Source organism: Triturus cristatus, chromosome 6 (genome assembly GCF_964204655.1).
Source record: "Triturus cristatus chromosome 6, aTriCri1.1, whole genome shotgun sequence".
Taxonomy (NCBI): Eukaryota; Metazoa; Chordata; class Amphibia; order Caudata; family Salamandridae; genus Triturus; species Triturus cristatus.
In genome coordinates, this window is record NC_140589.1 from 100818055 (window position 1) to 100831733 (window position 13679).

At 43.4% G+C, this 13679-nt stretch overlaps 10 non-coding genes across 10 annotated transcripts; all 10 read right to left on the reverse strand.

The window, feature by feature from the left end:
• Nucleotides 1-47: 47 nt before the first annotated feature.
• On the reverse strand, nucleotides 48-130 carry TRNAL-CAG (transfer RNA leucine (anticodon CAG)). Its single transcript has one exon. It is a non-coding gene; the product is annotated as a tRNA-Leu (tRNA).
• A 632-nt stretch (nucleotides 131-762) lies between these two features.
• On the reverse strand, nucleotides 763-845 carry TRNAL-UAG (transfer RNA leucine (anticodon UAG)). Its single transcript has one exon. It is a non-coding gene; the product is annotated as a tRNA-Leu (tRNA).
• A 1024-nt stretch (nucleotides 846-1869) lies between these two features.
• Nucleotides 1870-1952, reverse strand: TRNAL-AAG (transfer RNA leucine (anticodon AAG)). The gene has a single exon. It is a non-coding gene; the product is annotated as a tRNA-Leu (tRNA).
• A 2002-nt stretch (nucleotides 1953-3954) lies between these two features.
• On the reverse strand, nucleotides 3955-4037 carry TRNAL-AAG (transfer RNA leucine (anticodon AAG)). The gene has a single exon. It is a non-coding gene; the product is annotated as a tRNA-Leu (tRNA).
• A 2277-nt stretch (nucleotides 4038-6314) lies between these two features.
• On the reverse strand, nucleotides 6315-6397 carry TRNAL-CAG (transfer RNA leucine (anticodon CAG)). The gene has a single exon. It is a non-coding gene; the product is annotated as a tRNA-Leu (tRNA).
• A 1739-nt stretch (nucleotides 6398-8136) lies between these two features.
• On the reverse strand, nucleotides 8137-8219 carry TRNAL-UAG (transfer RNA leucine (anticodon UAG)). Its single transcript has one exon. It is a non-coding gene; the product is annotated as a tRNA-Leu (tRNA).
• A 186-nt stretch (nucleotides 8220-8405) lies between these two features.
• Nucleotides 8406-8488, reverse strand: TRNAL-CAG (transfer RNA leucine (anticodon CAG)). Its single transcript has one exon. It is a non-coding gene; the product is annotated as a tRNA-Leu (tRNA).
• Nucleotides 8489-10227: 1739 nt separating this feature from the next.
• TRNAL-AAG (transfer RNA leucine (anticodon AAG)) lies at nucleotides 10228-10310 on the reverse strand. Its single transcript has one exon. It is a non-coding gene; the product is annotated as a tRNA-Leu (tRNA).
• Nucleotides 10311-12587: 2277 nt separating this feature from the next.
• Nucleotides 12588-12670, reverse strand: TRNAL-CAG (transfer RNA leucine (anticodon CAG)). Its single transcript has one exon. It is a non-coding gene; the product is annotated as a tRNA-Leu (tRNA).
• Nucleotides 12671-13302: 632 nt separating this feature from the next.
• Nucleotides 13303-13385, reverse strand: TRNAL-UAG (transfer RNA leucine (anticodon UAG)). The gene has a single exon. It is a non-coding gene; the product is annotated as a tRNA-Leu (tRNA).
• Between the last annotated feature and the right edge of the window lie 294 nt (nucleotides 13386-13679).

Here is a 13679-nt window from a genome sequence, read left to right on the forward strand (position 1 = left end):
GGAAATGATCATATTTCTCAAGAAAATAATTAGAGTAAACACAGGACTGTCAGAAGTGGGATTTGAACCCACGCCTCCAGAGGAGATTGCGACCTGAACGCAGCGCCTTAGACCACTCGGCCATCCTGACTTGCTTTCCCAGCATCTTCCAGAGGCCAGACAGCCACGCAGGTGAGGTACTGAAAAGGAATGCCCTCAATTTATTTATCCTATTATATGCACTTCCAACAGATCTTTGAACAATCTGTACAGAGCAGGACCTATGGAGAACTCTTTAGAACTTTGAGGCGAACAAAGAGAAAGTGCTATTCACCAGCCACTTGAACGGTTCAAAGCTGCTTTGAAATTGAGACAATAGCCACCTCTTGGCTGGCTAAAGCAATTTCAACAAGGGATCTCAAAGTCACAACATAGGGTGGAGTATGCAAATTTAAGCAGCCCCTGATCAAAGCCCTAAGGAAATTGCTGTAAGTGTGCTGAAGTCCAGTTGTCTACCAGATGCATGGCATTCTTCCAAATTTGCAGGGCCCGTCTGGCCAGGGCATACAAGAGCATGACTCTTCCAGATGACCTCTTACATGGGTCCTATGCTCATTTGGTGAGGATTGCGCTTTGTCAGCAAGACGTTATAGAAACTAAATATATGAGAAACCCCATCTCTCTTGACAAGAGGAGAACGGAATAACGTGCCAGGTGAAGACCAACAGATGCAACTTCCATCAGATGTTAACCTGATAAAGGAGATTAAATCTCCAAAAGGCATGTCAGAAGTGGGATTCGAACCCACGCCTCCAAAGGAGACTGTGGCCTAAACACAGCGCCTTAGACCTCTCGACCATCCTGACAGTATAGGCTTTTAAGAAATGAATAAAAGTTACTCAGAAACGTCTACCTCCATGCAAGCCTGAAATAATTTAAACCTTCAAACACAAGGTGCAACTTTATGCACAGGACAATAAACACAGAAGAACACATACAAAAGCACTTTATTTCACAGGTATACAGTTTTCATGCTTTTAGAACACCACATACCTCTCACCAGCTATTTAGGGTCCTGTATCCGACTCACAACATTTCCTTGCCTGCGACCTCTCTCTCTACACAAACAACTACAGCACAGGAAGTAGGAAGGCAATAGGAGGGGCAGTTTATGCAAATTTATGCTGCCAATGTGCCTTGCAGATTCATGCAGGATTTCTAGATCCTTGCTGGATACAAGAGAGTAGGACTTGTTCCAGATAAACTATCCCTAGCAGGGAAAGTCTGAGCACAGGCACTCTTTTGCTCTTTAGCCCCTGGCCTGGGACTCACCCTCACTTGCTGAGGCGTGAAATTATGCATACCAACTTTGCACAGAAGGTATGTTTGTGGTTGTTTGGGGATGGGTGGGAGGTCAAGAGCAGGGAAAAGCAGGTCTCCTTCAGTACTAGACTCCTCTTCTATGCCTCCCTGCCATTCACTCACTCTGTCTTTGTTTCATTCTCTCCTTCCAGAACACTCCTTCTCACTCACTCGCTCTATCACTTGTATTTTTGCCCTTGCTCTGCATTCTATAGTGGAAACATCTCTTGAATGAAGCATCTGAAAATGACGTGACATAAAATTTAAAACCTCCCTATTGGAAACCTAAAACATCACAAGACTTAATGTAACCCATTTCTTTCATAAAAAAGATTTTTAAAGTACCCCACAAAAGAAATATAAAACACCACGAGTGCTAGAAGAATATTACATTAACGTTAAAGATAGAATAGGGCAAATGCATATGCAGTTGAAACTGAAGTTGGGTACTTATTCAGATATTATTTACATTGCCAATTTTTAGCTGAGATTCTAAAGGAACTGAGAGAGAAAATGGAATTCAAGTTTTGTCAGAAGTGGGATTCGAACCCACGCCTCCAGGAGAGACTGCGGCCTTAACGCAGCGCCTTAGACCACTCGGCCATCCTGACCCCATGCTGCTTTTTCATCTAAAGGGTGAGAAATATATTAGGAACCAAAAAATGCACAGAGCTTAGGCCAATAGTGGCTAGAGCAAGAAAAAAACTCACTGCACTCTTCCAAGAAGACAATCCTATAAGCCCCTGCGAGGGAAATGATCGTATTTCTCAAGAAAAAAAGTAGAGTAAACACAGGACTGTCAGAAGTGGGATTTGAACCCACACCTCCAGAGGAGACTGCGACCTGAACGCAGCGCCTTAGACCACTCTGCCATCCTGACTTGCTTTCCCAGCATCTTCCAGAGGCCAGACAGCCATGCAGGTGAGGTACTGAAAAGGAATGCCCTCAATTTATTTATCCTATTATATGCACTTCCAACAGATCTTTGAACAATCTGTACAGAGCAGGACCTATGGAGAACTCTTTAGAACTTTGAGGCGAACAAAGAGAAAGTGCTATTCACCAGCCACTTGAACGGCTCAAAGCTGCTTTGAAATTGAGACAATAGCCACCTCTTGGCTGGCTAAAGCAATTTCAACAAGGGATCTCAAAGTCACAACATAGGGTGGAGTATGCAAATTTAAGCAGCCCCTGATCAAAGCCCTGAGGAAATTGCTGTAAGTGTGCTGGAGTCCAGTTGTCTACCAGATGCATGGTATTCTTCCAAATTTGCAGGGCCCGTCTGGCCAGGGCATACAAGAGCATGACTCTTCCAGATGACCTCTTACATGGGTCCTATGCTCATTTGGTAAGGATTGCTCTTTGTCAGCAAGACGTTATAGAACCTAAATATATGAGAAACCCCATCTCTCTTGACAAGAGGAGAACGGAATAACGTGCCAGGTGAAGACCAACAGATGCAACTTCCATCAGATGTTAACCTGATAAAGGAGATTAAATCTCCAAAAGGCATGCCAGAAGTGGGATTCGAACCCATGCCTCCAAAGGAGACTGTGGCCTAAACACAGCACCTTAGACCTCTCGGCCATCCTGACAGTATAGACTTTTAAGAAATGAATAAAAGTTACTCAGAAACGTCTACCTCCATGCAAGCCTGAAATAATTTAAACCTTCAAACACAAGGTGCAACTTTATGCACAGGACAATAAACACAGAAGAACACATACGAAAGCACTTTATTTCACAGGTATACAGTTTTCATGCTTTTAGAACACCACATACCTCTCACCAGCTATTTAGGGTCCTGTATCCGACTCACAACATTTCCTTGCCTGCGACCTCTCTCTCTACACAAACAACTACAGCACAGGAAGTAGGAAGGCAATAGGTGGGGCAGTTAATGCAAATTTATGCTGCCAATGTACCTTGCAGATTCATGCAGGATTTCTAGATCCTTGCTGGATACAAGAGAGTAGGCCTTGTTCCAGATAAACTATCCCTAGCAGGGAAAGTCTGAGCACAGGCACTCTTTTGCTCTTTAGCCCCTGGCCTGGGACTCACCCTCACTTGCTGAGGCATGAAATTCTGCATACCAACTTTGCACAGAAGGTATGTTTGTGGTTGTTTGGGGATGGGTGGGAGGTCAAGAGCAGGGAAAAGCAGGTCTCCTTCACTACTAGACTCCTCTTCTATGCATCCCTGCCATTCACTCACTCTGTCTTTGTTTCATTCTCTTCTTCCACAACACTCCTTCTCACTCACTCGCTCTATCACTTGTATTTTTGCCCTTGCTCTGCATTCTATAGTGGAAACATCTCTTGAATGAAGCATCTGAAAATGACGTGACATAAAATTTAAAACCTCCTTATTGGAAACCTAAAACATCACAAGACTTAATGTAACCCATTTCTTTCATAAAAAAGATTTTTAAAGTACCCCACAAAAGAAATATAAAACACCACGAGTGCTAGAAGAATATTACATTAACGTTAAAGATAGAATAGGGCAAATGCATTTGAAACTGAAGTTTGGTACTTATTCAGCTATTATTTACATTGCCAATTTTTAGCTGAGATTCTAAAGGAACTGAGAGAGAAAATGGAATTCAAGTTTTGTCAGAAGTGGGATTCGAACCCACGCCTCCATGAGAGACTGCGGCCTTAACGCAGCGCCTTAGACCACTCGGCCATCCTGACCCCATGCTGCTTTTTCATCTAAAGTGTGAGAAAGATATTAGGAACCAAAAAATGCACAGAGCTTAGGCCAATAGTGGCTAGAGCAAGAAAAAAACTCACTGCACTCTTCCAAGAAGACAATCCTATAAGCCACTGCGAGGGAAATTATCATATTTCTCAAGAAAAAAAGTAGAGTAAACACAGGACTGTCAGAAGTGGGATTTGAACCCACACCTCCAGAGGAGACTGCGACCTGAACGCAGCGCCTTAGACCACTCGGCCATCCGGACTTGCTTTCCCAGCATCTACCAGAGGCCAAACAGCCATGCAGGTGAGGTACTGAAAAGGAATGCCCTCAATTTACTTATCCTATTATATGCACTTCCAACAGATCTTTGAACAATCTGTACAGAGCAGGACCTATGGAGAACTCTTTAGAACTTTGAGGCGAACAAAGAGAAAGTGCTATTCACCAGCCACTTGAACGGCTCAAAGCTGCTTTGAAATTGAGACAATAGCCACCTCTTGGCTGGCTAAAGCAATTTCAACAAAGGATCTCAAAGTCACAACATAGGGTGGAGTATGCAAATTTAAGCAGCCTCTGATCAAAGCCCTAAGGAAATTGCTGTAAGTGTGCTGGAGTCCAGTTGTCTACCAGATGCATGGCATTCTTCCAAATTTGCAGGGCCCGTCTGGCCAGGGCATACAAGAGCATGACTCTTCCAGATGACCTCTTACATGGGTCCTATGCTCATTTGGTAAGGATTGCGCTTTGTCAGCAAGACGTTATAGAACCTAAATATATGAGAAACCCCATCTCTCTTGACAAGAGGAGAACGGAATAACGTGCCAGGTGAAGACCAACAGATGCAACTTCCATCAGATGTTAACCTGATAAAGGAGATTAAATCTCCAAAAGGCATGCCAGAAGTGGGATTCGCACCCATGCCTCCAAAGGAGACTGTGGCCTAAACACAGCACCTTAGACCTCTCGGCCATCCTGACAGTATAGGCTTTTAAGAAATGAATAAAAGTTACTCAGAAACGTCTACCTCCATGCAAGCCTGAAATAATTTAAACCTTCAAACACAAGGTGCAACTTTATGCACAGGACAATAAACACAGAAGAACACATACGAAAGCACTTTATTTCACAGGTATACAGTTTTCATGCTTTTAGAACACCACATACCTCTCACCAGCTATTTAGGGTCCTGTATCCGACTCACAACATTTCCTTGCCTGCGACCTCTCTCTCTACACAAACAACTACAGCACAGGAAGTAGGAAGGCAATAGGTGGGGCAGTTTATGCAAATTTATGCTGCCAATGTGCCTTGCAGATTCATGCAGGATTTCTAGATCCTTGCTGGATACAAGAGAGTAGGCCTTGTTCCAGATAAACTATCCCTAGCAGGGAAAGTCTGAGCACAGGCACTCTTTTGCTCTTTAGCCCCTGGCCTGGGACTCACCCTCACTTGCTGAGGCGTGAAATTCTGCATACCAACTTTGCACAGAAGGTATGTTTGTGGTTGTTTGGGGATGGGTGGGAGGTCAAGAGCAGAGAAAAGCAGGTCTCCTTCACTACTAGACTCCTCTTCTATGCCTCCCTGCTATTCACTCACTCTGTCTTTGTTTCATTCTCTCCTTCCACAATACTCCTTCTCACTCACTCGCTCTATCACTTGTATTTTTGCCCTTGCACTGCATTCTATAGTGGAAACATCTCTTGAATGAAGCATCTGAAAATGACGTGACATAAAATTTAAAACCTCCTTATTGGAAACCTAAAACATCACAAGACTTAATGTAACCCATTTCTTTCATAAAAAAGATTTTTAAAGTACCCCACAAAAGAAATATAAAACACCACGAGTGCTAGAAGAATATTACATTAACGTTAAAGATAGAATAGGGCAAATGCATTTGCAGTTGAAACTGAAGTTTGGTACTTATTCAGATATTATTTACATTGCCAATTTTTAGCTGAGATTCTAAAGGAACTGAGAGAGAAAATGGAATTCAAGTTTTGTCAGAAGTGGGATTTGATCCCACGCCTCCAGGAGAGACTGCGGCCTTAACTCAGCGCCTTAGACCACTCGGCCATCCTGACCCCATGCTGCTTTTTCATCTAAAGGGTGAGAAAGATATTAGGAACCAAAAAATGCACAGAGCTTAGGCCAATAGTGGCTAGAGCAAGAAAAAAACTCACTGCACTCTTCCAAGAAGACAATCCTATAAGCCACTGCGAGGGAAATGATCATATTTCTCAAGAAAAAAAGTAGAGTAAACACAGGACTGTCAGAAGTGGGATTTGAACCCACGCCTCCAGAGGAGACTGCGACCTGAACACAGCGCCTTAGACCACTCGGCCATCCTGACTTGCTTTCCCAGCATCTTCCAGAGGCCAGACAGCCATGCAGGTGAGGTAGTGAAAAGGAATGCCCTCAATTTATTTATCCTATTATATGCACTTCCAACAGATCTTTGAACAATCTGTACAGAGCAGGACCTATGGAGAACTCTTTAGAACTTTGAGGCGAACAAAGAGAAAGTGCTATTCACCAGCCACTTGAACGGCTCAAAGCTGCTTTGAAATTGAGACAATAGCCACCTCTTGGCTGGCTAAAGCAATTTCAACAAGGGATCTCAAAGTCACAACATAGGGTGGAGTATGCAAATTTAAGCAGCCGCTGATCAAAGCCCTAAGGAAATTGCTGTAAGTGTGCTGGAGTCCAGTTGTCTACCAGATGCATGGCATTCTTCCAAATTTGCAGGGCCCGTCTGGCCAGGGCATACAAGAGCATGACTCTTCCAGATGACCTCTTACATGGGTCCTATGCTCATTTGGTAAGGATTGCGCTTTGTCAGCAAGACGTTATAGAACCTAAATATATGAGAAACCCCATCTCTCTTGACAAGAGGAGAACGGAATAACGTGCCAGGTGAAGACCAACAGATGCAACTTCCATCAGATGTTAACCTGATAAAGGAGATTAAATCTCCAAAAGGCATGTCAGAAGTGGGATTCGAACCCACGCCTCCAAAGGAGACTGTGGCCTACACACAGCACCTTAGACCTCTCGGCCATCCTGACAGTATAGGTTTTTTAGAAATGAATAAAAGTTACTCAGAAACGTCTACCTCCATGCAAGCCTGAAATAATTTAAACCTTCAAACACAAGGTGCAACTTTATGCACAGGACAATAAACACAGAAGAACACATACGAAAGCACTTTATTTCACAGGTATACAGTTTTCATGCTTTTAGAACACCACATACCTCTCACCAGCTATTTAAGGTCCTGTATCCGACTCACAACATTTCCTTGCCTGCGACCTCTCTCTCTACACAAACAACTACAGCACAGGAAGTAGGAAGGCAATAGGTGGGGCAGTTTATGCAAATTTATGCTGCCAATGTACCTTGCAGATTCATGCAGGATTTCTAGATCCTTGCTGGATACAAGAGAGTAGGCCTTGTTCCAGATAAACTATCCCTAGCAGGGAAAGTCTGAGCACAGGCACTCTTTTGCTCTTTAGCCCCTGGCCTGGGACTCACCCTCACTTGCTGAGGCGTGAAATTCTGCATACCAACTTTGCACAGAAGGTATGTTTGTGGTTGTTTGGGGATGGGTGGGAGGTCAAGAGCAGGGAAAAGCAGGTCTCCTTCACTACTAGACTCCTCTTCTATGCATCCCTGCCATTCACTCACTCTGTCTTTGTTTCATTCTCTTCTTCCACAACACTCCTTCTCACTCACTCGCTCTATCACTTGTATTTTTGCCCTTGCTCTGCATTCTATAGTGGAAACATCTCTTGAATGAAGCATCTGAAAATGACGTGACATAAAATTTAAAACCTCCTTATTGGAAACCTAAAACATCACAAGACTTAATGTAACCCATTTCTTTCATAAAAAAGATTTTTAAAGTACCCCACAAAAGAAATATAAAACACCACGAGTGCTAGAAGAATATTACATTAACGTTAAAGATAGAATAGGGCAAATGCATTTGCAGTTGAAACTGAAGTTTGGTACTTATTCAGATATTATTTACATTGCCAATTTTTAGCTGAGATTCTAAAGGAACTGAGAGAGAAAATGGAATTCAAGTTTTGTCAGAAGTGGGATTCGAACCCACGCCTCCAGCAGAGACTGCGGCCTAAACGCAGCACCTTAGACCACTCGGCCATCCTGACCCCATGCTACTTTTTCATCTAAAGGGTGAGAAAGATATTAGGAACCAAAAAATGCACAGAGCTTAGGCCAATAGTGGCTAGAGCAAGAAAAAAACTCACTGCACTCTTCCAAGAAGACAATCCTATAAGCCACTGCGAGGGAAATGATCATATTTCTCAAGAAAATAATTAGAGTAAACACAGGACTGTCAGAAGTGGGATTTGAACCCACGCCTCCAGAGGAGATTGCGACCTGAACGCAGCGCCTTAGACCACTCGGCCATCCTGACTTGCTTTCCCAGCATCTTCCAGAGGCCAGACAGCCACGCAGGTGAGGTACTGAAAAGGAATGCCCTCAATTTATTTATCCTATTATATGCACTTCCAACAGATCTTTGAACAATCTGTACAGAGCAGGACCTATGGAGAACTCTTTAGAACTTTGAGGCGAACAAAGAGAAAGTGCTATTCACCAGCCACTTGAACGGTTCAAAGCTGCTTTGAAATTGAGACAATAGCCACCTCTTGGCTGGCTAAAGCAATTTCAACAAGGGATCTCAAAGTCACAACATAGGGTGGAGTATGCAAATTTAAGCAGCCCCTGATCAAAGCCCTAAGGAAATTGCTGTAAGTGTGCTGAAGTCCAGTTGTCTACCAGATGCATGGCATTCTTCCAAATTTGCAGGGCCCGTCTGGCCAGGGCATACAAGAGCATGACTCTTCCAGATGACCTCTTACATGGGTCCTATGCTCATTTGGTGAGGATTGCGCTTTGTCAGCAAGACGTTATAGAAACTAAATATATGAGAAACCCCATCTCTCTTGACAAGAGGAGAACGGAATAACGTGCCAGGTGAAGACCAACAGATGCAACTTCCATCAGATGTTAACCTGATAAAGGAGATTAAATCTCCAAAAGGCATGTCAGAAGTGGGATTCGAACCCACGCCTCCAAAGGAGACTGTGGCCTAAACACAGCGCCTTAGACCTCTCGGTCATCCTGACAGTATAGGCTTTTAAGAAATGAATAAAAGTTACTCAGAAACGTCTACCTCCATGCAAGCCTGAAATAATTTAAACCTTCAAACACAAGGTGCTTCTTTATGCACAGGACAATAAACACAGAAGAACACATACAAAAGCACTTTATTTCACAGGTATACAGTTTTCATGCTTTTAGAACACCACATACCTCTCACCAGCTATTTAGGGTCCTGTATCCGACTCACAACATTTCCTTGCCTGCGACCTCTCTCTCTACACAAACAACTACAGCACAGGAAGTAGGAAGGCAATAGGAGGGGCAGTTTATGCAAATTTATGCTGCCAATGTGCCTTGCAGATTCATGTAGGATTTCTAGATCCTTGCTGGATACAAGAGAGTAGGACTTGTTCCAGATAAACTATCCCTAGCAGGGAAAGTCTGAGCACAGGCACTCTTTTGCTCTTTAGCCCCTGGCCTGGGACTCACCCTCACTTGCTGAGGCGTGAAATTATGCATACCAACTTTGCACAGAAGGTATGTTTGTGGTTGTTTGGGGATGGGTGGGAGGTCAAGAGCAGGGAAAAGCAGGTCTCCTTCACTACTAGACTCCTCTTCTATGCCTCCCTGCCATTCACTCACTCTGTCTTTGTTTCATTCTCTTCTTCCACAACACTCCTTCTCACTCACTCGCTCTATCACTTGTATTTTTGCCCTTGCTCTGCATTCTATAGTGGAAACATCTCTTGAATGAAGCATCTGAAAATGACGTGACATAAAATTTAAAACCTCCCTATTGGAAACCTAAAACATCACAAGACTTAATGTAACCCATTTCTTTCATAAAAAAGATTTTTAAAGTACCCCACAAAAGAAATATAAAACACCACGAGTGCTAGAAGAATATTACATTAACGTTAAAGATAGAATAGGGCAAATGCATATGCAGTTGAAACTGAAGTTGGGTACTTATTCAGATATTATTTACATTGCCAATTTTTAGCTGAGATTCTAAAGGAACTGAGAGAGAAAATGGAATTCAAGTTTTGTCAGAAGTGGGATTCGAACCCACGCCTCCAGGAGAGACTGCGGCCTTAACGCAGCGCCTTAGACCACTCGGCCATCCTGACCCCATGCTGCTTTTTCATCTAAAGGGTGAGAAATATATTAGGAACCAAAAAATGCACAGAGCTTAGGCCAATAGTGGCTAGAGCAAGAAAAAAACTCACTGCACTCTTCCAAGAAGACAATCCTATAAGCCCCTGCGAGGGAAATGATCGTATTTCTCAAGAAAAAAAGTAGAGTAAACACAGGACTGTCAGAAGTGGGATTTGAACCCACACCTCCAGAGGAGACTGCGACCTGAACGCAGCGCCTTAGACCACTCTGCCATCCTGACTTGCTTTCCCAGCATCTTCCAGAGGCCAGACAGCCATGCAGGTGAGGTACTGAAAAGGAATGCCCTCAATTTATTTATCCTATTATATGCACTTCCAACAGATCTTTGAACAATCTGTACAGAGCAGGACCTATGGAGAACTCTTTAGAACTTTGAGGCGAACAAAGAGAAAGTGCTATTCACCAGCCACTTGAACGGCTCAAAGCTGCTTTGAAATTGAGACAATAGCCACCTCTTGGCTGGCTAAAGCAATTTCAACAAGGGATCTCAAAGTCACAACATAGGGTGGAGTATGCAAATTTAAGCAGCCCCTGATCAAAGCCCTGAGGAAATTGCTGTAAGTGTGCTGGAGTCCAGTTGTCTACCAGATGCATGGTATTCTTCCAAATTTGCAGGGCCCGTCTGGCCAGGGCATACAAGAGCATGACTCTTCCAGATGACCTCTTACATGGGTCCTATGCTCATTTGGTAAGGATTGCGCTTTGTCAGCAAGACGTTATAGAACCTAAATATATGAGAAACCCCATCTCTCTTGACAAGAGGAGAACGGAATAACGTGCCAGGTGAAGACCAACAGATGCAACTTCCATCAGATGTTAACCTGATAAAGGAGATTAAATCTCCAAAAGGCATGCCAGAAGTGGGATTCGAACCCATGCCTCCAAAGGAGACTGTGGCCTAAACACAGCACCTTAGACCTCTCGGCCATCCTGACAGTATAGGCTTTTAAGAAATGAATAAAAGTTACTCAGAAACGTCTACCTCCATGCAAGCCTGAAATAATTTAAACCTTCAAACACAAGGTGCAACTTTATGCACAGGACAATAAACACAGAAGAACACATACAAAAGCACTTTATTTCACAGGTATACAGTTTTCATGCTTTTAGAACACCACATACCTCTCACCAGCTATTTAGGGTCCTGTATCCGACTCACAACATTTCCTTGCCTGCGACCTCTCTCTCTACACAAACAACTACAGCACAGGAAGTAGGAAGGCAATAGGTGGGGCAGTTTATGCAAATTTATGCTGCCAATGTGCCTTGCAGATTCATGCAGGATTTCTAGATCCTTGCTGGATACAAGAGAGTAGGCCTTGTTCCAGATAAACTATCCCTAGCAGGGAAAGTCTGAGCACAGGCACTCTTTTGCTCTTTAGCCCCTGGCCTGGGACTCACCCTCACTTGCTGAGGCGTGAAATTCTGCATACCAACTTTGCACAGAAGGTATGTTTGTGGTTGTTTGGGGATGGGTGGGAGGTCAAGAGCAGGGAAAAGCAGGTCTTCTTCACTACTAGACTCCTCTTCTATGCCTCCCTGCTATTCACTCACTCTGTCTTTGTTTCATTCTCTCCTTCCACAATACTCCTTCTCACTCACTCGCTCTATCACTTGTATTTTTGCCCTTGCACTGTATTCTATAGTGGAAACATCTCTTGAATGAAGCATCTGAAAATGACGTGACATAAAATTTAAAACCTCCTTATTGGAAACCTAAAACATCACAAGACTTAATGTAACCCATTTCTTTCATAAAAAAGATTTTTAAAGTACCCCACAAAAGAAATATAAAACACCACGAGTGCTAGAAGAATATTACATTAACGTTAAAGATAGAATAGGGCAAATGCATTTGCAGTTGAAACTGAAGTTTGGTACTTATTCAGATATTATTTACATTGCCAATTTTTAGCTGAGATTCTAAAGGAACTGAGAGAGAAAATGGAATTCAAGTTTTGTCAGAAGTGGGATTTGATCCCACGCCTCCAGGAGAGACTGCGGCCTTAACTCAGCGCCTTAGACCACTCGGCCATCCTGACCCCATGCTGCTTTTTCATCTAAAGGGTGAGAAAGATATTAGGAACCAAAAAATGCACAGAGCTTAGGCCAATAGTGGCTAGAGCAAGAAAAAAACTCACTGCACTCTTCCAAGAAGACAATCCTATAAGCCACTGCGAGGGAAATGATCATATTTCTCAAGAAAAAAAGTAGAGTAAACACAGGACTGTCAGAAGTGGGATTTGAACCCACGCCTCCAGAGGAGACTGCGACCTGAACGCAGCGCCTTAGACCACTCGGCCATCCTGACTTGCTTTCCCAGCATCTTCCAGAGGCCAGACAGCCATGCAGGTGAGGTAGTGAAAAGGAATGCCCTCAATTTATTTATCCTATTATATGCACTTCCAACAGATCTTTGAACAATCTGTACAGAGCAGGACCTATGGAGAACTCTTTAGAACTTTGAGGCGAACAAAGAGAAAGTGCTATTCACCAGCCACTTGAACGGCTCAAAGCTGCTTTGAAATTGAGACAATAGCCACCTCTTGGCTGGCTAAAGCAATTTCAACAAGGGATCTCAAAGTCACAACATAGGGTGGAGTATGCAAATTTAAGCAGCCGCTGATCAAAGCCCTAAGGAAATTGCTGTAAGTGTGCTGGAGTCCAGTTGTCTACCAGATGCATGGCATTCTTCCAAATTTGCAGGGCCCGTCTGGCCAGGGCATACAAGAGCATGACTCTTCCAGATGACCTCTTACATGGGTCCTATGCTCATTTGGTAAGGATTGCGCTTTGTCAGCAAGACGTTATAGAACCTAAATATATGAGAAACCCCATCTCTCTTGACAAGAGGAGAACGGAATAACGTGCCAGGTGAAGACCAACAGATGCAACTTCCATCAGATGTTAACCTGATAAAGGAGATTAAATCTCCAAAAGGCATGTCAGAAGTGGGATTCGAACCCACGCCTCCAAAGGAGACTGTGGCCTAAACACAGCACCTTAGACCTCTCGGCCATCCTGACAGTATAGGCTTTTAAGAAATGAATAAAAGTTACTCAGAAACGTCTACCTCCATGCAAGCCTGAAATAATTTAAACCTTCAAACACAAGGTGCAACTTTATGCACAGGACAATAAACACAGAAGAACGCATACGAAAGCACTTTATTTCACAGGTATACAGTTTTCATGCTTTTAGAACACCACATACCTCTCACCAGCTATTTAAGGTCCTGTATCCGACTCACAACATTTCCTTGCCTGCGACCTCTCTCTCTACACAAACAACTACAGCACAGGAAGTAGGAAGGCAATAGG